This window comes from Thamnophis elegans, chromosome 9, assembly GCF_009769535.1.
Source record: "Thamnophis elegans isolate rThaEle1 chromosome 9, rThaEle1.pri, whole genome shotgun sequence".
Classification (NCBI taxonomy): Eukaryota; Metazoa; Chordata; class Lepidosauria; order Squamata; family Colubridae; genus Thamnophis; species Thamnophis elegans.
The window spans coordinates 8178427-8202760 of NC_045549.1; the positions used below are offsets into that span (position 1 = coordinate 8178427).

The 24334-nt window shown below is 47.0% G+C and overlaps 1 protein-coding gene across 2 annotated transcripts in view; it reads right to left on the bottom strand.

The window, feature by feature from the left end:
- CCNI (cyclin I) overlaps positions 1 to 22400 on the bottom strand; it is a 64601-nt gene extending 42201 nt beyond the window's left edge. For both annotated transcript variants that reach the window (XM_032224551.1, XM_032224550.1), the window contains exon 1: positions 21798 to 22400. The gene's annotated coding sequence lies outside the window, so the exon portion shown is untranslated. The remainder of the gene's footprint in view (positions 1 to 21797) is intronic.
- Positions 22401 to 24334: the final 1934 nt, after the last annotated feature.

Here is a 24334-nt window from a genome sequence, read left to right on the forward strand (position 1 = left end):
CTGTAAACTGTTGTGGTCCATGTTATAGACAAACCATTAAGCGTTAAGTTTATCGGGGTGCCCCTTCTTTCCCTCCTGGCATCCTGATATGTGTCTTCTTGCTGCTTGTTCCAGTCAGAAATGGTCAGAAGTGAGTGAGGAAAGAGGAAGTAACTTTGGGTGATGCAAGCAGAGAGTAAGGGATGAGAAATAAGTGACTCACAGGGAGAAAAGAAACCGAGTGTCACAAAGTTTATCCACTGATAACCTATCTCAACATGGGGCCCTCCAAACAGAGACTTTAACACCCATAACACTAAACCAGGATGCTAACCTTTTTCCCCCAAGCTTTAATTTGCAAAACTTGGAATGAGCAGTCCTTGACTTATGACCACAACTGAGCCCAAAATTTCCTGTTGTTAAGTGAGACAGACGTTTAAGTGAGTTTTGCCCCATTTTAAGACCTTCCTCGCCACAGTTGTTAAACGAATCAGTGCAGTTAAAGTTAGTAGCAGGGTTGTTAAGTGAATCTGGCTTCTCTCCATTGACGCTGCTTGCCAGACCGTCGCAAAAGGGAATCATGTCATCCCAGGACACTGCAACCATCATAAATACGAGTAAGCGACTTTTCTCAGTGCCATTGTCTCTTTGAACGGTCACTAAACAAATGGTTATAAGTCGAGGACTACCTATGTATGTTTTCATTTATATTAGAATTGTTTTCACCAGCAAGCCTGCTGGGGTGTTTTTCAGGAACAGAAAAACAGCATGTAAATCCAACAGTATTTTTTAAAAAATAAATAAAAAGGAACTGGAGATTATCTTGAATGCCTAAAATGGCTTGGGCCTAGATTACGGGAGAGACTACCTGTTCTTCCATATAAACCCAAGCTGAGAAATTGCAAATGTTAGATGGGACAGCAATTTTCATTAGCAGAGTATTTACTCCATTAAAAACATGGAAATCCAAAACAACGGCCTGGAGACTACCAAATATATACAGTGGTACCTCAGCACTCATAATTCATCGATTCGAGGAGGCGCAATGAGTACCAAAAACTATGAGTACCAAACAAGTATTTCCCATAAGGCAGCGGTCCAGAAGTGGGTTCCTACCAGTTCTCACCAGTTCGGTAGAACCGGTTCGTCAAATCTACCAAACCGGTTAGAAGAGGTTCCACCAGTGGACCCGGAAAGCAGGCCACACCTACAGAAGAGGTTCCAAAAATTTTTGAAACCCACCACAGACACACACACACATAGACTCACACAGAGACAGAGAGCGAAAGAAAGAAAAAAAGAAAAAAGTGAGAGATGAAAGAAAAAAAAGGAAAAAGGGACAGAGACAAAATGAAGGAAAGAGAGAGAGAGAGAACACATGGCTGGCAAGCCACTCCCACCAGGTCACATGGCCGGCAAGCCACTCCCACAAAGGAGGCCACACCCACAGAGTAGGTTCGAAAAAATTTTGAAACCCACCACTGCAGCGGTCCCCAACCTTTCCACCTTGGGGGCCCCACGTAGAGGGGGGCATGTGAGTGGCAGGAACATGCACGCGCCCAGCTCCAATGGAAAGGGGAAGACAGATGTAGGTACAGGGGGAAATTTAAAAAAAAATAGCATCGACTTCCTACTTTTTTCAGTAAAACACAAAGAATTGGAAAGGACCTTAGAGGTCCTCTAGTTCAACCCTAACTAGGGATTAAGAGAATTAAACAAAAACCTAAAAGCCAAGAGGATGGACAACATAGACTGAGGCTTGCGCGCGAAACTCCAACTTGAGTGAACGAAGGGGTCAAGTGCTCTTCCCTCATGTGAGTGGAGCTTCACGCGTGAGCACAAGGGCCCACTGCTCATGCGAATGGAGCTTCACACATGTGTTTGCCCATCGTTTGTGCGGCCCGGTTTCAAATAGGCTATGGCCTACTAGCAGGCTACGACCCCAGCGGTTGGGACCCCTGCCATAAGGAATAATGTCGTGGGTCACCAGGCAGCCGACATTGACAAATTCTAGCCTGTGCGTTCGAGTACTAAACAAACAATGAATACCGGGACAAAACGTTTTCATCAAAAAACGTTAAGTACCAAATTACATGAGTTTCAAAGCAGCTGAGTACCAAGGTACCACTGTAAGTAGATGCCAACATTCATGAGATTTAAGATAGTCATTTCCATGGCTTCAAAATAAAGAAATGGAGGGCAGGAAATATTTTTGTTCTTCAGTCCTACAGCTTGTGAGAAATAGTGAGTAGGCATGAAGATCTGGCCCAAACCTCTCTCCAGCTATTCCGGACCTGTGGAAAAGCCGTTGATGGTTCACGGAGGAAGATGGAAGCCTATAAAAGATCTTCCTGAGTTTCTTGGGTACAGAAGGTCCAACCAAGTACGACTATTAGGTCCTCTTCCAAAAGTGAGGAGGAGAAGGAGGAACTTTGGCTGAAGATTTCAGACGCCATTTCAACTTACTGAGGACAAGGTGTGACTTCTGAAGAACCTTACCACAACTGATCCTCAGTTTAAAACAAGAGGACAAAGAAGAACTATCTGGAAGGTCCACCTCAGGAAGTAATTTTGAGTGTCCTAACAAAATATACCACGGTGAGACCCGGACAACTGTTTTGGTCAGTTGATCACGTTCCGTTTCCATTCCGTTCCGTTCTCCTTCATTCTTGGGTGTTCCATCTTTTTCTCCATTGTTCAAAGATCACTAAGAACCGAGTCGTCAGTAAATGTTTCCTTGGGATTACACGCTGATCATTTTTCACCCATCTGAACTCTTACTAAGGGTTCTTTTCTCAAGCATGAATATGAAGAAGGCCTCTCTCATATGCATTTTTCCCCCCTTACTTTTACAAAGTCCCGCATTTGCTCCAAATAGATGATGGCTGAGATGGGACAGATCCGCAAGGATGGCAGGTGTATGCGGGGCGCGTGGGGCATGTCGTGCCCCCCCGGAAATGGTGGGGATTGGCTTTGCAGGCGTTTAGATATTAAAGGAGAGGGCTTATTTTCGGGGGAGGGCTTATTTTAGCACATGCACTCAAAAGTCCAATTGGGCTTATTATCCAGGGAGGTCTTATTTTCAGGGAAACAGAGTATGCCTGTGTGCATGTATATGTACCGGTATATGTACAATATGTATATCTATTACATGTGTCACTGTTTGGAGTGTTGAAATGCCCGGATAATTTTCCAAAAAAGCATGCTTATTAAATTTGAAGCAAAGCAAAACCATTGCACCCACTTCCCTGCAATGCAAGGTCAGGGGCAGCCTTGTGAAATAAGGAAGCTATTGTTTAGATTGGCTCATAAAATGTAGATTTCTGCCATTTGCCGAGATTACTCATCCCTGCTATAAAGGGCATGTCCTTAAGATGCTGTAGAGGATGTGTCTCAATTAGTAAGCCATTCCAACACTTGCTCAGGTTCTTCTACCCCCACAGGACCCTCAGACTAACAAAGTTATAGAAAAAGAGAGGGGTTATAAGACACTCCCCCATATATTTTATCCGAACTATAACTGGTCCTCAACCATTTCAACTCTGAACATTGAGAGCCGATTTTTACCACCTGAACTCGCACCTTAAATTGATCAATTGCGCAACTTTTAATTTCTTCCTTTTCTTTCATCTTTCTCTTCTTTCTTTGTTTGGGATATGTATGAGATATGTGTGAGATGAATGAATGGCCCACTTTTATAATTCATATTGTTGTAAAATTTTGTGTTTTTTAACTTCTACGTGGGGACTGCTTGGAGGAGTGTATGACTACGCATGATTCGGAGGACCTGCCGGGAGATGCGGGGGCCATGGGGGTGGTTGAGGGGACTGGAGACACGGGAGAGGGTCGGGGTATTACGGTCGTAACAGGGAGAGGCAGATACGGCGGGGACTTTAGGGCAGGCCATTACCGGGGAAGGAGGGTTCGCTACATTACAGAGATCCCTCCTTCCGGCCCTAGGAATCCCACTCCGAGACCAGATGGCGTAAGCAGTCAGGACCCTGGTCTCAGGCTGTTGTCGCTAAATGCCAGGTCTGTAGTACATAAAGCTCCTCTCGTCCGGGACTTAATTTTAGACGAGAGGGCAGACCTGGCATGTATTACTGAAACCTGGCTGGGCCCAGAGGGAGGAGTCCCCCTTGTAGAACTGTGCCCAGAAGGATTTCAGGTGCTGCATCAGCCGAGAGCCCAGGGAAGGGGTGGGGGTGTGGCCGCTGTTATCCGAGAGTCGTTAGTTCCTCGTAGGGTCCCTGCTCCGGAGATTGTCGGGTGTGAGTCTTTGCTGTTAAAGTTGGACCTCAAGGGTCAAGTGGGTCTGCTGTTAACGTACCTGCCTCCCAACAGCGTTGCAGCAGCCCTCCCCTCGCTCCTCGAGTCGGTAGCCGAGCTGGCAATTGAGTTCCCTAGGTTGATGGTCCTGGGGGACTTTAATTTGCCGTCGCTCGGTGAAAACTCGGAGGGGGCGCAGGAGTTCATGGCTTCCATGACAGCCATGGGCTTGACCCAAGTAATTCGAGGCCCAACCCATTCGGCGGGACACATGCTTGACCTTGTATTTCTTTCGGAGCAGTGGATTTGTGATCTTGGTCTGAGGGGGAACGACATCATACCCCTGTCGTGGTCAGACCACTGCCTACTGAGGCTCGACTTTCGGAGACCAAACCCCCACTGTAGGGAGGAGGAACCGACCAGGTGGTTCCGCCCCAGGCGTCTTATGGAACCGTCAAGGTTCCAGACAGAGCTTGGGGTTATTCCTGACACTTTCGCCCACAGTCCGGTGGAGACTCTGGTTGCTGCGTGGCACTCGGCAGCATCGGAGACCCTCGACCGGATTGCGCCACTGCGGCCCCTCCGAGGCGGCGGATCCCGGAGACCTCCTTGGTTCACCGAGGAACTCCGGGAGATGAAGCGCCGGAGGAGATGCCTAGAGCACCGCTGGAGGTCCGATAAGTCCGAAGCGAACCGAGCAATGGTAACCACCTGCACCAAGGAATACACCAGGGCACTTAGGGCTGCAAAAAGATCCCATATAGCCTCCTTGGTTGCGTCCGCTGAGTCCCGCCCGGCCGCCCTGTTTAGGATAACCCGCTCCCTACTGAACAAAAGGGAAGCGGGGGAACCCTTGCAGGGCAGAGCCGAAGAATATGCCCAATTCTTAGCGGACAAAATTGCTCGGTTTCGGTCGGACTTGGACTCCACCCCTGCAGCTCCAGCCGAGGCACAGGAGGATCAATTTGAACAACTCTGGGTTGAGTTTCAAGACGTTACCCCCGGGGATGTGGACAAGGCCATGAGGGCTGTAAGTACCTCCACCTGTGTACTGGATCCGTGTCCCTCATGGTTAGTTACTAACTGCAGTGAGGTGACACGAGGCTGGATCCAGGCGGTTGTCACCGCCTCACTTCGGGAGGGGAACTTCCCCGCCGCATTGAAAGCGGCGGTGGTGAGACCCCTCCTGAAGAAGCCATCCTTGGATCCAGCTATCCTTAATAATTATCGTCCAGTTTCCAACCTCCCCTTTCTGGGGAAGGTTGTTGAGAAGGTGGTGGCCTTCCAGCTCCAGCGGTCCTTGGAGGAAGCAAGCTATCTAGACCCCTTCCAGTCAGGCTTCAGACCAGGTTACAGCACAGAAACCGCTTTGGTCGCATTGACTGATGATCTCTGGAGGGCCAGAGATGGAGGACATTCCTCCATCCTGGTTCTCCTTGACCTCTCAGCGGCTTTCGATACCATCGACCATGGTATCCTTCTGCGACGACTGCGGGGGGTGGGAGTGGGAGGCGCCGTGTTGCGGTGGTTCTCCTCCTACCTCTCGGACAGGTCGCAGTCGGTGTTAGTGGGGGGGCAGAGATCGTCCCCTAGGCCCCTAACTTATGGGGTGCCTCAGGGCTCGGTCTTATCCCCCCTACTATTCAACATCTACATGAAACCGCTGGGTGAGATCATTCGCAGGCACGGGATTAGATACCATCAATATGCGGACGATACTCAACTGTATCTGTCCGCCCCGTGCCAACTCAATGAAGCGGCAGACGTGATGAACCGTGGCCTCGAAGCTGTTATGGACTGGATGAGGATTAACAAGCTTGTGCTCAATCCCAGAAAAGACCGAGTGGCTGTTGTGTTTCCCTCCCAGAGATTCGACCAATATTCCATCACTCAGGCTGGGGGGTCAAATCCTATACCCCTCAGAGAGGGTTCGCAACTTGGGAGTCCTCCTGGACCCACAGCTATCGTTTGACCACCATTTAATGGCTGTGACCAGGGGGGCATTCGCCCAGGTTCGCCTGGTGCGCCAGTTGCGACCCTACCTGAATCGGGAGGCTCTCACAACAGTCACCCGGGCCCTTGTGACCTCTAGGCTGGAATACTGCAACGTGCTCTACATGGGGCTGCCCTTGAAGAGCATCCGGCGACTTCAGCTAGTACAGAATGCGGCCGCGCGAGTGATTGTGGGTGCACCTCGGTTCACCCGCATAACACCTATCCTCCGCGAGCTGCGCTGGCTACCTGTCGATCTCCGGATGCGCTTCAAGGTGCTATTAGTCACCCATAAAGCCCTACATGGCAGTGGATCTGGATACTTGAGAGACCGCCTTCTGCCAATTACATCCCTGCGACCAATAAGATCACATAGATTAGGCCTCCTCCGTATACCATCGGCCAGCCAGTGTCGGCTGGCAACTACAAGGAGGAGGGCCTTCTCAGTAGTAGCCCCGACCCTTTGGAACGAGCTCCCCGTAGAGATTCGCACCCTCGCCACCGTCCAGGCCTTCCGCACAGCCTTGAAGAACTGGCTCGCCCGTCAGGCCTGGGGACAAGGATAGTTCCCCTCCCGAATGATGAATGTATGTTGTTTACTATTTTATTATATGTCTCATCTTAATGTCTGTATTCCCCTTCCCCGATTTTATGTGAGCCGCCCTGAGTCCCCTCAGGGAAAAGGGCGGCCTACAAATATTAATAAAATCTCAAAAAAATCTCAAAAGGTAATCTGACAACCAATGTGAGGCGAGTGGTTAGAGCCGTGATGGCAAACCTATGACGCGCATGCGACAGGTGGCACGCAGAGCCATATCGGTGGGCACGTGAGCTCAGATCCGGCGTGCACACCAGCCAGCTAATTCTCGGGGCTTCTAGGCCCACCGGAAGTCATGAAACAGGCTGTTTTTGGTCTGGAGGGGGGGAGAAAGCTGTTTTCACCCTCCCCGGGCTCCTAGAAAGGCTCTGGAGCCTGGGGAGAGTGAAAAACGGGCCTTCCGGTCTGACCGGAAGTTGGAAAACAGGCCGTTTTCAGCTTCGGGGTAGGTGAGGAAGGCAGGTTTTGCCCTCCCCAGGCTCCTAAAAAGAGAGAGGGCAAAAAACAGGTCCACTCCCTGGGGGGGGGGTGTTGCATGTGTGGGTGTATAGAATTATGGGTGTGGGCACATTCACGCACAACACCCCCCCCGCACGCTGCCCTCACTTTTGCACACAATGGCAAAAAGGTTAGCCATCGCAACGTTCCTCAACCATGGCAGCTTTCAAGTTGGGTGGACTTCAACTCCCAGAATTCCATCTGCCAATGTATGGTTAGAGACTGAAACCGAACATTGCAAATCACAACTTTCCCATGGGCCCACAGGTAGTCCTCGACCTATGATCACAATTCAGCCCAAAATCTCTGTTGCTCAGCAAGGCAGTTGTGAAGTGAGCTTTCCCCCATTTTACAATCTTTCTTGCTGCAGTTGTTAAGTGGAACCTGGCTTCCTCATTGACTTTGCTTGTCAAGAAAATCACAAAAGGGGATTCCCCATGGCCTCGGGACACTGCAACCGACAGGAGGGCGCTTTAAAACAGCGCGGCGGCAGAAAGCCGATTTAAATTAAGGTAAGGGTTAGGATTAGGTTTAGGGGTTTGCTTTAGGGTTAGGTTTAGGGTGCTTCGGAAGGCGCGGATTTGCCCTCCGCCCTTATGTCAGCGCGGTAAGGTCGCATTTGCTTTAGCGATTCGGACGGTGCAGATTAGCACTCGCGCTTATGTCTCCGCGGATAAGGGCTTCGCGGTATTGTGGTGGAACCATCTGACTCAGCCCAATCAAGAGAGGACAAAGTCAACCCATCCTGGATACTCCTCCCCTCACTATGGAGAAGAAGCCATTTGCAAGAAGTGCTTTCGGCGCAGATGGCTTTTAAAAATAATTGCGCGCATTAATGAACAGGGCAAACAGCCACAGCGTAATAGCTGGCACACGCATTTTGTAGATGAGTTGCCCTGGGTTCAATTGCCTGGCACTGCCTCTTTTAAAAGACAAAGAACAAGACTTCGTTCTTACTAGCAAAAATAGTGGCCTAATCTGACGCTAAATCTTCCAAGGATCGGAGTTAGTGCTAGCCGCTAAAGGGGTCCCATTCTGACCAAAAGGATCAACCGGTGCTCAGCATAGAAATCCATATTTAAGCAATATACACAGATGGTTGTCAAGGCTGTGTGGTGTTGGAATGTGTTCTTGGGAAATAATATCCATCCTAATATCCAAGACAAGAAGAATATGCCAGGACCAAATTCATGATTTTTTTGCCATGTATTCATTGTCATGTATGAAAATTAAGATGTGCCCATGTGATCGGCTGTAAGATGAGTAATCTGATTTATTTATTTTCATATAAAGGAAGCTGCACCTCGCTGGTTAATGGCATACACATTGATATCTGAATATAGATCTTTTTAACATTCACATTTTCTTGCATTTTTAAAATCTAGGTCAGTGGGGGCTAACATTTTTGTTGTCACATGCCGAAATCATGTGTGTGCACCAGTGGTGGGATTCAAATAATTTAACAACAGGTTCTCTGCCCTAATGACCATCTGGGTAGGTGGGGCTCGGTGGTCATGTGCCTGGGTGGGCATGGCCAACTCAAGGTCACTCAGGTCGATGGACGCTTCGCCTTAGCTGTTACAACGTAATAAGGGTTAACCGGAGAGGCAGTTTCTGTAAGCAGGGCAATAAAGATGAGGCTAGAAACCGTGGCACGACAAAACCGCGCTGGTCAAAATTGCGGCGATAAAATTGCGGCGCTAAAGCCGTGACGTCATCACCGCACGTAATCACCGCCGCGACAACAGCGTGGCAACAGAAGGGTGCTTTAAAACGGCGCCATGGCAGAAAGCCGACTTCAATTAAGGTAAGCGTTAGGATTAGGTTTAGGGGTTTGTTTTAGGGTTAGGTTTAGGGTTAGGTTTAGCGTTAGGGTTAGGTTTAGCGTTAGGTTTAGGGTACTGAGTGCTTGGGAATGCGCGATTTTGCCCTCCGCGATTATGTCATTGTGGTAGGGTCGCGTTTTTCCCTAGCGCTTAGAACGGCGCGAATTAGTCTTCGCGCTTATGTCTCCGCGCCGAAGGGCTTCGCGGATTTGTGGTGGAACCCTAGAAACAACACCAGAATGTTTCCTTCCTGCCTTCCTTACAGGATTAGCCCTGTAAAGTAGAAAAAAACAAAAGGAGATTTCTTCCAACAACTGGTTCTCTGAACTACTTAGAAAGTTACCAACCGGTTCTCCCGAATAGGTGCGAACTGGCTGAATCCCACCACTGGTGTGCACCCATAATGCAATGCACGTATAACTCTCCGTGCATGCACATGAGCCCAGCCCCCATCACCCATTTTTGGCTTCAGGAGCAGGAGACCTTCTGGGCTTATAATCCAGGGAGGTTTTATTTTCAAAGAAGCAGGGTACATGACTTTGAACAGATTGCATTTAATGCCATATGCAGGTAGCCCTCAATATATGGTCAATATATGGAGACTGTTAAACGAAGCATTTCCCTTCATGATCTCCCCGGATTTGCTCTCGCCAATGAATCGTTAAATGAATACGGGAGTCGTTAAGCAAAGCACAGGGTAACTCAGGAGTGGGGGGGGTGCCTCTAAGGCCTCCCCCATCCCGCGAAACAACCCATGCTCCGCTTCCTGAGACATGTAGCTTCTACTGTAGCTTTGAACATTCACTAGGTGACCAGACATAAAAGTAGTAGTATCTGAACCAGAAAACGGCTGAATTTTTTTTTCTGAAAGATGGACCATTTTAATCCCATTTCTGGGATGGACGTGAATGTGATGCTAAATGCAGAGCTGCCACTGAAGGAGGGGAGGGAATCCTCACCCACTCATACAAAATATTAACGTTCACTCAAAAGATTTATGCCATCATTTCTGTGAGCCAATAATGGGCCGAGGAGGAGGAGGAGGAGGAGGAGGAAAAATGTGCCCAGCGTGTTTTAAATGTTATGCGAGGAGGCTGCAAAAAATACATTCCACAAAGGAATGCAATTTTTAAGAACAGCCCTACAGAGCTTGGATTATAGCTAATTCTGCTCTTTGGCCAACTAGTTTGCAGAGCACCTCTTTCTTCCGCTAGTTTCTTCTGCAATCTCTTCTTCCTGGGTCTTAATTTAAGAGAGCCCACCAATGAAACTGAACCTTGGAAGAATCAGGACAGATGAAAAGGAAATATGCTTTTTTACACAACGTGTAAGTGAACATCGGCATTTGCTATCCGGAGATGTGCTTCAATCAATCAATTAATCAGAAAACAGCTGGAATGGACCTTGGAGGTCTTCTAGTCCAATCCCCTGCTCAAGCAGGAGACCCTCGATTAGGGGTGTCAAACTCAAGGCCCGGGGGCTGGATCCGGCCTGCGGAGGACTTAGATCTGGCCCACGGGCTGCCCTGGAAACAAGCAAAGGGCTGGCCCTCAGTGCTAATGAAAACGGAGCTCCGTTTCTTTCTGACAGAGGGTTGCAGGAGACCATCGCAGCCTCAAACGGAGCTCACAAGGGCTGCACTTCTTAGCTCCATTTTTGCTGGCGGAGGGTTGCAGGTGGCCAATGCAGCCAAAACAGAGCGGGGGAGCCTGTTTTTGCTGGCAACACCGACATGAGTGGCATTGAGCTGCCCTGCCCACTCCGGCCCTGCCCACTCCGGCCCTGCCCACCCAAAGTCAAATTACAACCCTGATGCGGCTCACAACAAAATCGAGTTTGACACACCCGTGCCCTAGATTATTCCAAATAAATAGTTGTCCTTCCTAAAAACCTCCAGTGTTGGAGCACCCACAACTTCTGGATGCAAGCCATTGCACTGGTTAATAGTTCTCACTTGTTAGGAAGTTTCTCCTTAATTCCAGGTTGCTTCTCTCCTTGATTAGTTTCCCCCCATTGCTTCTTGTTCTGCCCTCAGGTGCTTTGGAGAATACCTTGACTCCCTTCTTCTTTGTGGCAGCCCCTCATAATTGGAATACTGCTATCATGTCAACTCTAGTCCTTCTTTTCACTACACTACCTATACCAGGGGTCTGCAACCTGCAGCTCCGGAGCTGCATGTGGCTCTTTCATCCCTCTGCTGAGGCTTCCTGTCGCTCACAGCTGCCAATGTATAATACCCCACCCCCGATTTGTTGAGGTTTTCTACCCATCTTTTTTTTCATATTTTTTCAAAATATTTTTGTTGCATGCAGGAGTAAAAATTTATTTTTTCTGTAGCAGTTCGTTGATTTCATAAATGCAACACGCTATAGTTTTTATACATAGCCTAAAGGTAAAAAAATAATAACATTCAGTGCTATCTTCATTTTAGATGTCAAAAGGGTTTTGTGGCTCCCAATGTTTTCTTTTCTGTGGGAGACGGGTTCAAATGGCTCTTTTGAGTGTTTAAGGTTGCCGACCCTTGAGCTATACCCAATTCCTGCAACCGTTTGTGTGTTTTATGAAACATATGAAGAATGACTGGAGGGATTGTTGACACCCTAAGGTGACTGGTCACGTGACCCGACAAATGCACACCCGACAACAGCACGTCGACAAAACCGTGGCGATAAAACCGCGTCGTTGAAAGCGCGCCAACGAATTAGCACACGAATGGTTGCGCGCTGACAAAAGAGCGCCGACAGAAGCGCCATTACGGTTAAGGTAAGGGTTAGGGTTTGGGTTTAGGTTTAGGTTCAGGGTTAGGTTTAGGGTTACCTTTAGGGTTAGGTTTAGAGCACGTTTCTGTCGGCGCGCTGTTGTTGGCGCGCTTCTGTGCTCATTTGTCGGCACACTTTCAAACTCGCAGTTTTCTCCCCGCGGTTTTGTCAGCGCGCTTTTGTTGAGAGTGCATTTGTCGGCGAACCGACTGGTCAAAGGTAGACCCTGAGTTACAATGGACACCCCCCCAAAAGATACAATTCAGATTCACAGTTCCAATAGTTGGGTCACGTATTTGCATTCTGGGTGTTTGGCAACCAGTCTACATTTACGGCCATTGACAAGAGATTAATGTCATATGCAAAGGATCAAGACCATACATTAAGTTGCAATTCAAACATGTAACTTAAGTTCAATACTAAATTGGCACTAGATAAGGGACAACAAAATCCAAGTGAAATTGGACTTGGAAGTTTGTGGCAATGTAACAACTATAAGCTGATGGCATGCTTGACTCCACCCCTTAGCTCTGCCTGTTTGTCTGCTACATGGACACGTTTAGCCTGGAGACATCAAGACGGCCTCACAGATGCCTCCAGGTATCTAAAGAATTGTCATGCGGAAAGCAGGGAGAAATTGTTTTAACATTGTTCCAGAAGATAAAGGAGTTTAAATTGCAAGTACATTTTTGCTGGACACCGGGAGAACATTCCTAGGATTCGTTCAGCCATGAAATATCCTTAAGAGATGGTGGTCTCACGTTCACAGGAGGACTTCAAACGGAGACTGACTGGCCATCTGTCATTTCTGCACCGGCTAGGGTATCATGCTCTTTTAGATAACTTCCAACCTTTGCATTCTTTCCTTCTATGATTACAGCTCAGAACCCATCTTCCCTCCTCCACAAAATAAAACTGCTACATGACTTTGAACAGATTGCATTTAATGTCATGTACAGGTAGTCCTCGAGATACGACTGCAATGGGGCTTTCCCATTATGGTATCGTATCGCCGGGCCATTAAAGGAAGCATATCGATGAACGATTCCCTCCCCCCAATTGCTGCTCTCCCCAATGAATCATTCAATGAACATGTGGGACATTAAGTGAAGAACAAGTGTTGTGGCCCGCCAGCAGAGCTGGAAGCAGATTCGGAGAGTGAGGAGGTTGGGGAGGAACATGGGCCAGTCCTGGAGTCTGGGGAAGGCTCGGATGAGGGCTTGGAGGCAGAGAGGGGGGCGTTTGACAGTTATCAGCTGTCTTTGGAGTCCGGCAGCAGGCAGAAGAACAGCTGGAGTCTGTTTCCAATGTGCGCATGGGCAGAGTTGCCAGATGAAGGGAACAGCTAAGGAACAAGGGGCGATGGGAGTAAGGCCACAGGTGGACGGTGAATGGCCCCTCCCAGAGGGAATAAAAGAGGAGCGAAAGGGGAGTGGAGTCTGCAGGAGACAATTAGTTCATGCCTGCATTCTGGCCAAGTATTGCGGCGTCTGAACGATATCGGCCTGGCCACTCTCCAAGCCTGATAAAGGTCAGTAATTGTGAACTATCTTGAAAGACTGTGGGAGAGGAAAGACTTTGCCTGAGAAGAATTCACTGTAAATTAAGTAAAAGGGGTTTAGGACTCGGCTTTGTGCTGCTGGAGAAGCCTAGGTCAGAACAACAGAGTGCCGGGGAAGCCCTGGGAGGCGTAGCATAGGCATCGATTGGCCTGCCCCACACCTCCCAAGGCCTCTCGTGATCCTCGTGAGACAACTCGTGGTACACTTCCCCACAGACCTTGCCCCACTTTCACTGGATCCCCACTGGCCTTAGGCCCAATTACCATCCCAGCATGGGAAGAGAAGGCTTATGGAGACCTACTGGGGGAGGAGATAAGTGGTGGTGGGGGGAACTATAGCATCCCTGAGATCAGTTGTAAGGGTGAACAACTGCAGGGGCCAATTAAGTTAGGCTCCTGGGGAGGGGAAAAATGAGCAAAAAGTGGCTTGTTTTTCACGAAAATGGGCCCGTTTTTTGTCAAAAAAATTGCATGCATAGCCTTATGGAGGCTTATAGAATGCGGGGGCAATACTGGGGGGGCAGAAAATGGGCCATTTTTCGCTCATTTCTGCCCTCCCCAGCCCCCAGGAGCTCTCTGAAAGCCTCCATAAGGGTATGCATAGCCACTTTTGTGAAGGGGCAGGCCTTCGGGAGGCAAAAAATTGCTGTATTCGATATATAAGGCACACCCAGATTTTCAGCCTTTTTGAGGGAAAAAAGGTGCGTCTTATGCTCCGAAAAATACGGTAAATGTTTTTGGGGAGGGCTTATTTTAGCACATGCGCTCAAAATCCCGATTGGGCTTATTATCCGGGGAGGTCTTATTTTCAGGGAAGCAGGGTATATGCTGATCCACATCTGTCCACCAACCATCAGGGAACTGGGTTTACATTTAGACTAGAATCATTATTGTAACTTATCACCACAAGCCATTTTTTTTAAAGTCTGAACTGGATTGAGTTGCTCCTTAGCAAATTCACGGAATGCAGATGAGAGTTTAAGTGGGCACACAAATGCAGATTGGTCTGGTCTTCGCTTATCCCTTAACAGTTCAGCAAATATTTAACATGGGATCGGAAAATTCCCAGACATCTTTCAGTTACCCTGGTTACATACTTGGCCATAATAACAAACACCTCGATCTACAGGACTATATATTTTCCAACCAAGGTTGACCTCTCCTCCACTAGTATAAAATTATGAGTGGGCCTCCATTTTGCTGGGACTAGGGTTAGCCACAGGGGACGCGGTGGCTCAGAGGCTAAGATGCTGAGCTTGTTGATCAGAAACGCTGGCTCTTCGGCGGTTCGAATCCCTAGTGCCGGGTAACAGAGTGAGCTCCTGTTACTTGTCCCAGCTTCTGCCAACCTAGCAGTTCAAAAGCATGTAAAAATGCAAGTAGAAAAAAATAGGGACCACCTTTGGTGGGAAGGTAACCGTTCCGTGCGCCCTTGGTGTTTAGTCATGCTGGCCACATGACCACGGAAACGTCTTTGGACAGCACTGGCTCTTTGGCTTTGAAAGGGAGATGAGCACTGCCCCCTAGAGTCGGAAACAACTAGCATATATGTGTGAAGGAAACCTTTACCTTAGGGTTAGCCACAAATCCTGGGGTTTTTTTTTGCAGTAGCATCAATGCTATGACACTCTCCGCCCCTTTATATCCTCATCTGCTCTTACTTTTTAGGCCTCAGAAAAGTCTTCAAAACCTAACGCTTTAAGAGGGTTTTGGAATTATAGATGTCATCAGTTGTTTATTTATTTTTTTAGTCATTTAATTTGGGACGATTGTTTGTTCTTACGTAATTTTACTTGCACCACTTATATTTTATCATTCTGATGATAACCCTTTGAGAATCTCCTGACTTGTAATGATAAATTGCCAGAATGAATAGATAAAGAGTAAATGTTTGGAAAAGATTAAAATATTTTGTTCTCGTATAGGTTTACAGCTGCCTGGCAAATGGTCAAAGGATAATCTTTCAGGATACATTTTCATACTTGGCAATATACTCAGAGAATCTTTAAATTTTTCCCTTCTCCTCTCTCTCTCTCTACATACTGTGGGAAGTTATCATCCAGCCCTCTCCCAGAAAAATGAAATATCCTAGGAAATATTGAAAAGGCAGAATATTTCTCTGGATATGAAAAGAAACATGTTTTAAAAGACAGAATAATTGCCTGTAGCTTCCTGCCCATCCCCACTTTTGGTAATGGGCCATTAAGAAGGCCAAGCTAATCCCTCTACATAATAAAGACTTCTCCACCAGCTACAGGAAAGCATGATAATATTGGTCCCAACTGACCACATGGCATCTGAGAACTCAACCAAACCTGGATTCAAAACACAGCCTAGAGAATTGCTCCTGCATGGTCCCATGGGAGTCTGACAACCAATCAGAGTACATTTCTTACACAGGAACAGGAAACAGAGAGGTGGGACTGAACAGGTTATAAAAAGCCTAGCAAGCCCCTCCCTCAGCCCTTCACTTCTTCTCCACCAACACTGAAGCATGTGATCACCTTTTCGGTTCAGGGCTCAAGCCATGTGGTCCTGTCCACCATTAAAACCATCTTTCCAAGCAGCCTCCATGTCTCCAGTGTCTTTTTCCCCACTTGGAACCGAACCCAGAAGGACATTTCTTTCATCAATATATACCAGGGGTGGGTTTCAACCGGTTCGCGGCGGTCCCCGCGAACCAGTTGGTCGACGAACCCGGAAGTAAGTAACTTTCGGGAACGGCGAAGGGCCCACCCACCGGCCCGTGCTCCTTACCGGTCTTTGAAGGCTTCTGCGCTTCCACGCAGGCGCATGGCACATACAGCGCCTGCGCGATTCTCCGCGAGCAGCTGGAGCATCGCGCAGGCGCTAAGACGCATGCGTGAACTGCGCACGTGCACGAGGACGCCGCTGACCCCGTTCCAACCAAACCGGTTGGAACGGGATTAGCAACCCGCCACTGATATATACATACATATTACTGGAGAGAAGAAAAGGAAGGAAGGAAGGAAGGAAGGAAGGAAGGAAGGAAGGAAGGAAGGAAGGAAAATGCGTGGATGGGAGTGAGGGTGGAAGAAATGGATGGATGGATGGATGGATGGATGGAAGGAACATGTGTGGATGGATGGAAGGGAGGGAGGGATAAAAGATGTGTGGATGGGAGGGAGGGGAAAAGAAGGGAAGGAAGGAGGGTACTGCAGAACTACAGGGATGTTTTCTCTCTAAGATTAAACATTGGAACACCATATGCTTTATATTACAAGAATTATATAATTCTTTTAGAACTGCTGAAAACCAGAAGGAACATGGAGAAAGACGAATGTGTGAATATCAATCTTGGAGCAAACCTGGCCAAGCAAAAGGCTTTGTTTACCTAGCCTACAGGTTGCAGACTGATGCAGAGAGACACAGCAGGAGGTATTTCAGGTTGAACAGAAAGAGAACAGGCTGAACAATATTTCTGGTTGATTTTGCCGACACCTTCACAGCCAGAGCTTCTGAACCGATACTAAAGAATTGTGAGTGTAATACCGGGAAGTCCTTTGTGAGTGTAATACCGGGAAGTCCTTGGCTTACAACTGTTTGTTTAGCGACCGTTCAAACTTCATTTTTATCATGTGACCATGAGGAAACAGCAACCATTGTTAAGTGTGAGAAACCATCACAAGTCACTTTTCCGGTGCCACTGTAACATCGAGCAGTCCCTAAACAAATGGTTCAAAGTACCACACACACACACACACACACTCACACTTACAACAACCTTCTTTTCTTCTCTTGCTCCACACAAGTTATTCAGCAATTTTTGCCACTTTGCACAATTTGTCTCGATGCTCTCAGTCGCAGGAAGGAACGTGAGATTTTTGCTGACTTTGAAAAGTTTCCTCACCAAATACTAATATGTTGTCACCACCCACGTGGATGAGATTTCAACAGTCACGTTTTCAGGCAATTTCTAGATTTTCTGGCGAAGGAAAACGGTACACCTCTCTGAAGAAGCCTCTGGGAGGCTGTGGTTGCGGCTGCACAAACCGTTGATCATCAAAAGATCAAAACATTGACAGACTCCATGAATGGAAGGCTTTAACTTAACTGAAAAGATAGCATGGCTATATTGGTTACTGGGGTTTTTTTTAAGATGTCTGCAATGTTTATTCGTACATTTTGAGTTGCTTGCTTATTATTTTCACTTTTAACAGATGAAAACAAACAAGTGAGATGGGATTTTTTTTGTTTTTCCTATAGTTGCTCAATAGTTCTGCGCACTAATAAGTTGCCCAATAAATTGTACACCCAAAAGCTTTCACTTTCACTTTCTTAAACATTCAGGGTTTGAGGTTTATTAAAGTTTTGGATTGACCGAGAGCACTGTAGTTGTTCAATAATAAAATCAATCCTCAAAAATACAACTTGACTAATAACTGTGCAGAGTATCATAGTTTTTGGCGTATAAGACGCACCTTTTTCCCTCAAAAAAGAGGCTGAAAATCTAAGTGCGTCTTATACACTGAATACATCATTTTTTGCCCCTTTCACCAAAATGGTCGTGCATAGCCTTTAGGAGGCTTTCCAAGCACTCCTGGGGGCTGGGGAGGGCAGAAATGAGCAAAGAATGGGCCTTTTTTTGCTCAATTTTGCCCCCCCTCCAGCCCCCAGGAGCACTCTATAAGCCTCCTAAAGGCTATGCATGCCCTTTTTTCCCCCCAAAAATGGGCCCATTTTTGTGAAAAACAGGCCGTTTTTAGGAGGTATGCAGAGTGCAAAAACATTTTTTTTTAAATTTGCCTCTTAAAAACTTTGGCGTGTCTTATACTCCTGTGCATCTTATACTCTGAAAAAATATGGTAATTTGTTTCAACTGCTCCCCTCAGGAGACAGCCATAGGGCATTGAACGCCAAAACAACTAGACTCAAGACAGTATTTTTCCCTCATGCCATCACTCTGCGGAACACGTAATTCCCACAGCACTGTCTTAGGCCTAAGAAATTTACCCATGTAGTAGGCTGTATTGCTATAATCACCTTTATGTTCTCCTATTGGTATCTTATCTTATCCTTTATTGCTTGTTTGTATTTTAGGATTAATGATTGTGACCGCGATTTATGATCCATGACCTATCACTTTGTTGTTGGAGGTCAGAGGTCAGCAACCCTGGGCTTTGGAGCCGCATGTGGCTCTTTCATCCCTCTGCTGTGGCTCCCTGTCGCCAGTCGGCATCACAATTTTGAGAGAACTTCCAATTTGGAGGGGGGGAGCAGGGCATGCCGGGGGAGACTATGGCAAGGGGTGGGTGTTCTGGTCAGTTCCACAATTGATAGGGCTTTTGGTTAGGACAGGTAGAGGAAAAAGAAGGCCACACTAGGAGACTCTATGGTGGTGGAACCGGACTTCCGGCCAGCTCCAGAATTGAATGGGGGGGGGGGGCGCTTCCGGTTAGGATCTTTGTGGGTTGTAGACCCCTGTTGTAGGTAGATACACTGGGATGAACTGGAGACAAATTCCTTGTAGGTTCAATCAAACTAGGTCAATAAAGAATTCAATTCAATACGTGCCAGAAACTTTGGGAGGGGAGGTTGCTAGTGAATCCAGAGCAGGGGTCTCCAACATTGGCAACTTTAAGACATATGGACGTCAACTCCCAGAATTCCTCAACCAGCAAAGCTGACTGAGGAATTCTGGGAGTTGAAGTCAAGAAGTCTTAAAAGTTGCCAACGTTGGAGACCCCTGATCCAGAGGGCCACAGAGAATTGCATGCATTTTCTATAGTCTTGTGAGGAACACACCACTCGCAAAAGAAATGTGTCGGCGCCAGCTCTTTTCTCCATTGTGAACTTTGCGAGAATTGGTGCAAACCAATGAATGCTCAGGATAAACGCTTCAGGGCAAACATTTCAGTTGCTCTTTCCTCTCCTTGAAACTTCACACATTTGGCATCCAAAGATCAGTTTTGGCAACAAGGCCTCAGCCCCAGCCAGGAGTTTTCTTTTTTTAGTCAATATTTGGCCGAGGCTTATGCATGTCATTCAACACCAGTGCAATAAGATCTCTCGACCGGTTGGCCCAGATCCATGCAGATTGTGGTCACTGGCAATGTCCAGCCCCTGACACACCCCTCACGGCCTGCCCACTTGTGCCACAAACTGTGTCAAACTTATACAGCAGGGCACTTTTTCAAGAGGAGTGGCTCCCATCTGCAAATGTCCTTTGCTCCTGGCTAGTTGCAAAACACTGTACTGTTGATCAAAAGGTTTAAGGAAAGCAGCGTAGTTTTGCAAAAGCTGGTTTCGGGTTTTTTATTTTTCCTGGAAGAGAGACAAACCAAAGATGCCAAGGCAAGGCCACCATTTAAACCATGGTTCGCACCTCCCGGGCAATTGCTGCAGTGGGGTGCATCCAATTTGGGAAATGCAGCTCTGTGTATTTTTTTTGGCAAGACTATGGTAGGCTGTGACATCACAGAAAGAAAAGAAAGCAAAGAGAAGGAAAGAAAGACAGAAAAGAAAAAAGGAAAGAAATACAGAAAGAAAAAAATAAAAGAGAAGGAAAGAGAAAGAAAAGAAAGAAGAAAAATAGAGAAAGGAAGGGAGGAAAGGAAAGAGGAGAAGGAAAGAAGGAAAAGAACAAAAAGGAAAAGAGAAAGAAAAATATAATAAGGAAGAGATGGAGGGAAGGAAGGAAATAGAAATTGAAAGAGAAAGAAAAGGACTGAAAGAAAAAATTGAGAAAGGAAGGGATGGAGGGAGGGAAGGAAGGAAAGAAAGAATGAAGGAAAGAGAAAGAAAAGGAAGGAAAAGAAAGACAGACAGAAAGAAGAAATAAAGAGAAAAGGAGGGAAGGAAGGAAAGAGACCCGCTGGACATAAACAAGGAAACTGAATCTCAGCAGCAGCAGGATGGGGTTTAAAATAAAATTCAAACCGCCTTATTTTTATTGTTTTCAAACGCTTTCGTTCCCCTGCAGGAGTTCTGCAGAAATCTTTCAAATGGCCTCGGTGCAAAAAAAAAAAAAAGACTCCTAAATCTCAAGTTGAGCAGGTCATTTAAAAAAATAAAAAGCATTGGAAACGATCCGAAGCGTCATCTTTGCACAGTCACTTTTGCCCCGTTGCAAGTCCCGTGCGTTGCACTTTGGGGGGGGGGGGCTCTGCTTCCGCGCCCCCCCCCCCGTCCTATCCCCAAACAATCCCGCCTTAATTCCCAGAGCCCGTCGCCTTCCCGGTTCCCATTGCAATAGCCAGTATAATAAAGGCACCTTTTTGCAACCCTCCCGCCGGCCGTTTCTAGGGCACAAAGCTCGGCGCTCGCAACACACTTGACTAGGATGTTCCCCGGGTCCCCGCATGCATTTCATACGTAAACAACAACAAAGGAGTGTTTTAACAACCCCCCCCCAGCCTTACTTTTAAAAGAAAAAAAAAATAACCCAAAGCAACGGCGCATAAGGAAAGCAATCTCCTTATCGCAAAAAAATAAAATAAAATGCAAGGTTACTTTCGTGCAGAATAAAACCACAACGCTTGCACACACACACACACACACAAACAAAAGGCCTCCAAAACTCAACGGCGGCCTAGATTTGCAAATAGGGGTGTTTTGCAAAAGAGGCCTCTCGGGCCGTCCAGGGTGCAAAGGTGCAAATCCAGGCCCGAAATTAAAACAACACAAAAAAAAGTGCATTTTTAAAAAAAATGAGAATGTCAGGAAGGGAGCAAATCCGTTTGCAAAACGATGCGTCCCCGGATTGCATTTCGTGGAGCCAAAATAATAATAATTTAAAAAAATTAAAAGCACAGTTCCGGATCGGCTTCCTATATTTACAATCTCATCTGCAATAAAATAAAATCCTAAGCAAATTATTTATTTATTTTAAATGAAATACCCCTCTTGCTATCGGCCGAAAAAAAGCCAACCAGAAAGGATTGATTTCGGGAAAACTCCTCTAACTTGCAATAAATAATAACAACAACAATAATAATAATGTCAATGGTATGACTGAGTTTCATATTTAATGAATAAAGTATATAATAACAATTAGTCAAGGGTATTTGTGAGGCATTTTTGAACGTTCAGTTGACTTGAGTTTCATGTTTAATGAATAAAGTATATAATAATAATTAGTCAATGGTATTTGTGAGGCATTTTTGAACGTTCAGTTGACGGAGTTTCATATTTAATGAATAAAGTATATAATAATAATTAGTCAATGGTATTTGTGAGGCATTTTTGAACGTTCAGTTGACTTGAGTTTCATGCTTAATGAATAAAGTATATAATAAATTATATAATCATAATCCCCAACAATGCATATTTTATGGGCGCCCAGCAATGCTCACCTTCTTTCCTGCAAAGCGGTAAAAAAAAATCTCCGTTGCAACCGGCCCGCATTCGGTCCATTAAACTAGCATGATGGGATGTTGGTTCCCACCAAGGCCCAAGCTGGCTTGTTTCTTTGTTACTTCCCTGCTTGCTCCATCTTAGGAGACCCGGGGAGAAAGAGAGGCGGAGGAGGAAGCGGCGGCGGGGTTCATTTCTCCATGGTGGGTGTGGAGTGGGGGGGGGCGCTTAGTTGTCGTTGGGGGAGGGGGTTGCGGAGGATCGCGGTTTATTTTGGGGGGGGGAGTTGGAAAGACGAATTGGGGAGAGGGTCCCCCCCCCCCAAAGGCCGAGTTTGCAAAGCAGCGGCGCTTCCTCCGGGATTGCAATGGCAGCTCCCACCGCCGCCGCTGCTGCTGCTGCTGCTGCTGCTGCCTGGGAGCCGCCAGCAAAGTGGGTGCAAACAGAAGAAAGAAAGAAAAAGGGGGGGGGGGTAGAGTGAAAAAAAGAGGGGAGGGGAAAAAAGGGGGTGGAAAGCAAAAAAAAAAAGAGAGAGAGAGAGAGAGAGAGGCAGAGAGAAGCGGAGCGCAGAGCAAGCCGCTTCCCGGGGGGAGGGGGGGAGAGCAGGGGAGGGAAAGAAGAGCCGGCAGCAGGCGGGTCTACCTCCTCCTCCTCCTCCCTCCTCCCCCACCCCCGCAGGGAGCTCCGCCTGCTGTGCTTTGGCTCCGCCTCCTTCATCCCCCCCCCCCCTCGCAGGGAGCAGGGTCTACTTCTTCTCCTCCTCCTCCCTCCTCCCCCACCCCCGCACGGAGCTCCGCCTGCTGTGCTTTGGCTCCGCCTCCTTCATCCCCCCCCCACTCTCGCAGGGAGCTCTGCCTGCTGCTGGCTCCGCCTCCTCCTCCTCCTGAGCTTTGGACTGGCGGGCGAGCGGAGGAGGAGGAGGAGGAGGAGAGAGAGAGAGAGGAAAGCTTGGCGCGCGGCCGAGAGGAGGGGCCGCGCGCGGGGCCGGCCGCGGGAGCGCGCGGGGCTTTTTCTTCTTTTTTTTTCCCCCTACCCAGGCCGCCTGGAGGGGGTGCGCGCGCAGCCCAGGCCAAGATGTAGGAACCCCGCGCTGCTCGCGGGCACACACACACAAAAACACAACAAACACACAACAAACACACACACTTTGGGTTGGCTTTTGAGGCCCGATTCTGAGGGTATGTTTGTAAGCTCAGGTTTCCTCAAACTGGTGCTTTTTTCAAGAGACAAACTGGACTTTCTTTGTTTTTCCCTCAAGACGTGTTTCGCTTCTCATCCCAAGAAGCTTCTTCAGTTCTGCTGAGGAAGGATAGGATAGGATAATAATTGTATTGACAGTTCGAATGTACACTAAGAGGCATGTCAGAAAGGAGGAGGAAGATATTTCGCTTCTATTGAAGAAGAAGGTTTTTATCTTCTTATCCAAGAAGCTTCTTCAGTTGGGTTGAGGAAGATGTCCCAAAAGTGCTTTTTGAGAAGGCAGCTGGACTTCCTTGTTTTTTCTTTTGAAGATGTTTCTCTTCTCATCCAAGAAGCTTCCTCAGTTCTGTTGAGGAAGAAGAAGATGTTTTGCTTCTCTTGAGGAAGAAGATGTTTCGCTTCTCATCCAAGAAGCTTCCTCAGTTCTGATGAGGAAGAAGATGTTTTGCTTCTCTTGAGGAAGAAAATGTTTCTCTTCTCATCCAAGAAGCTTCTTCAGTTCTGATGAGGAAGAAGATGTTTTGCTTCTCTTGAGGAAGAAAATGTTTCTCTTCTCATCCAAGAAGCTTCTTCAGTTCTGATGAGGAAGAAGATGTTTTGCTTCTCTTGAGGAAGAAAATGTTTCTCTTCTCATCCAAGAAGCTTCTTCAGTTCTGTTGAGGAAGAAGAAGATGTTTTGCTTCTCTTGAGGAAGAAAATGTTTCTCTTCTCATCCAAGAAGCTTCTTCAGTTCTGTTGAGGAAGAAGAAGATGTTTTGCTTCTCTTGAGGAAGAAAATGTTTCTCTTCTCATCCAAGAAGCTTCTTCAGTTCTGTTGAGGAAGAAGAAGATGTTTTGCTTCTCTTGAGGAAGAAAATGTTTCTCTTCTCATCCAAGAAGCTTCTTCAGTTCTGTTGAGGAAGAAGAAGATGTTTTGCTTCTCTTGAGGAAGAAGATGTTTCGCTTCTCATCCAAAAAGCTTCTTCAGTTCTGATGAGGAAGAAGATGTTTTGTTTCTATTGAGGAAGAAGATGTTTTGCTTCTCATCCAAGAAGCTTCTTCAGTTCTGATGAGGAAGAAGAAGATGTTTTGCTTCTCTTGAGGAAGAAAATGTTTCTCTTCTCATCCAAGAAGCTTCTTCAGTTCTGATGAGAAAGATGTTTTGCTTCTCTTGAAGAAGAAGAAGATGTTTCTCTTCTCTTCCAAGAAGCTTCTTCAGTTCTGATGAGGAAGAAGAAGATGTTTTGCTTCTCTTGAGGAAGAAAATGTTTCTCTTCTCATCCAAGAAGCTTCTTCAGTTCTGTTGAAGAAGAAGAAGATGTTTTGCTTCTCTTGAGGAAGAAGATGTTTCTCTTCT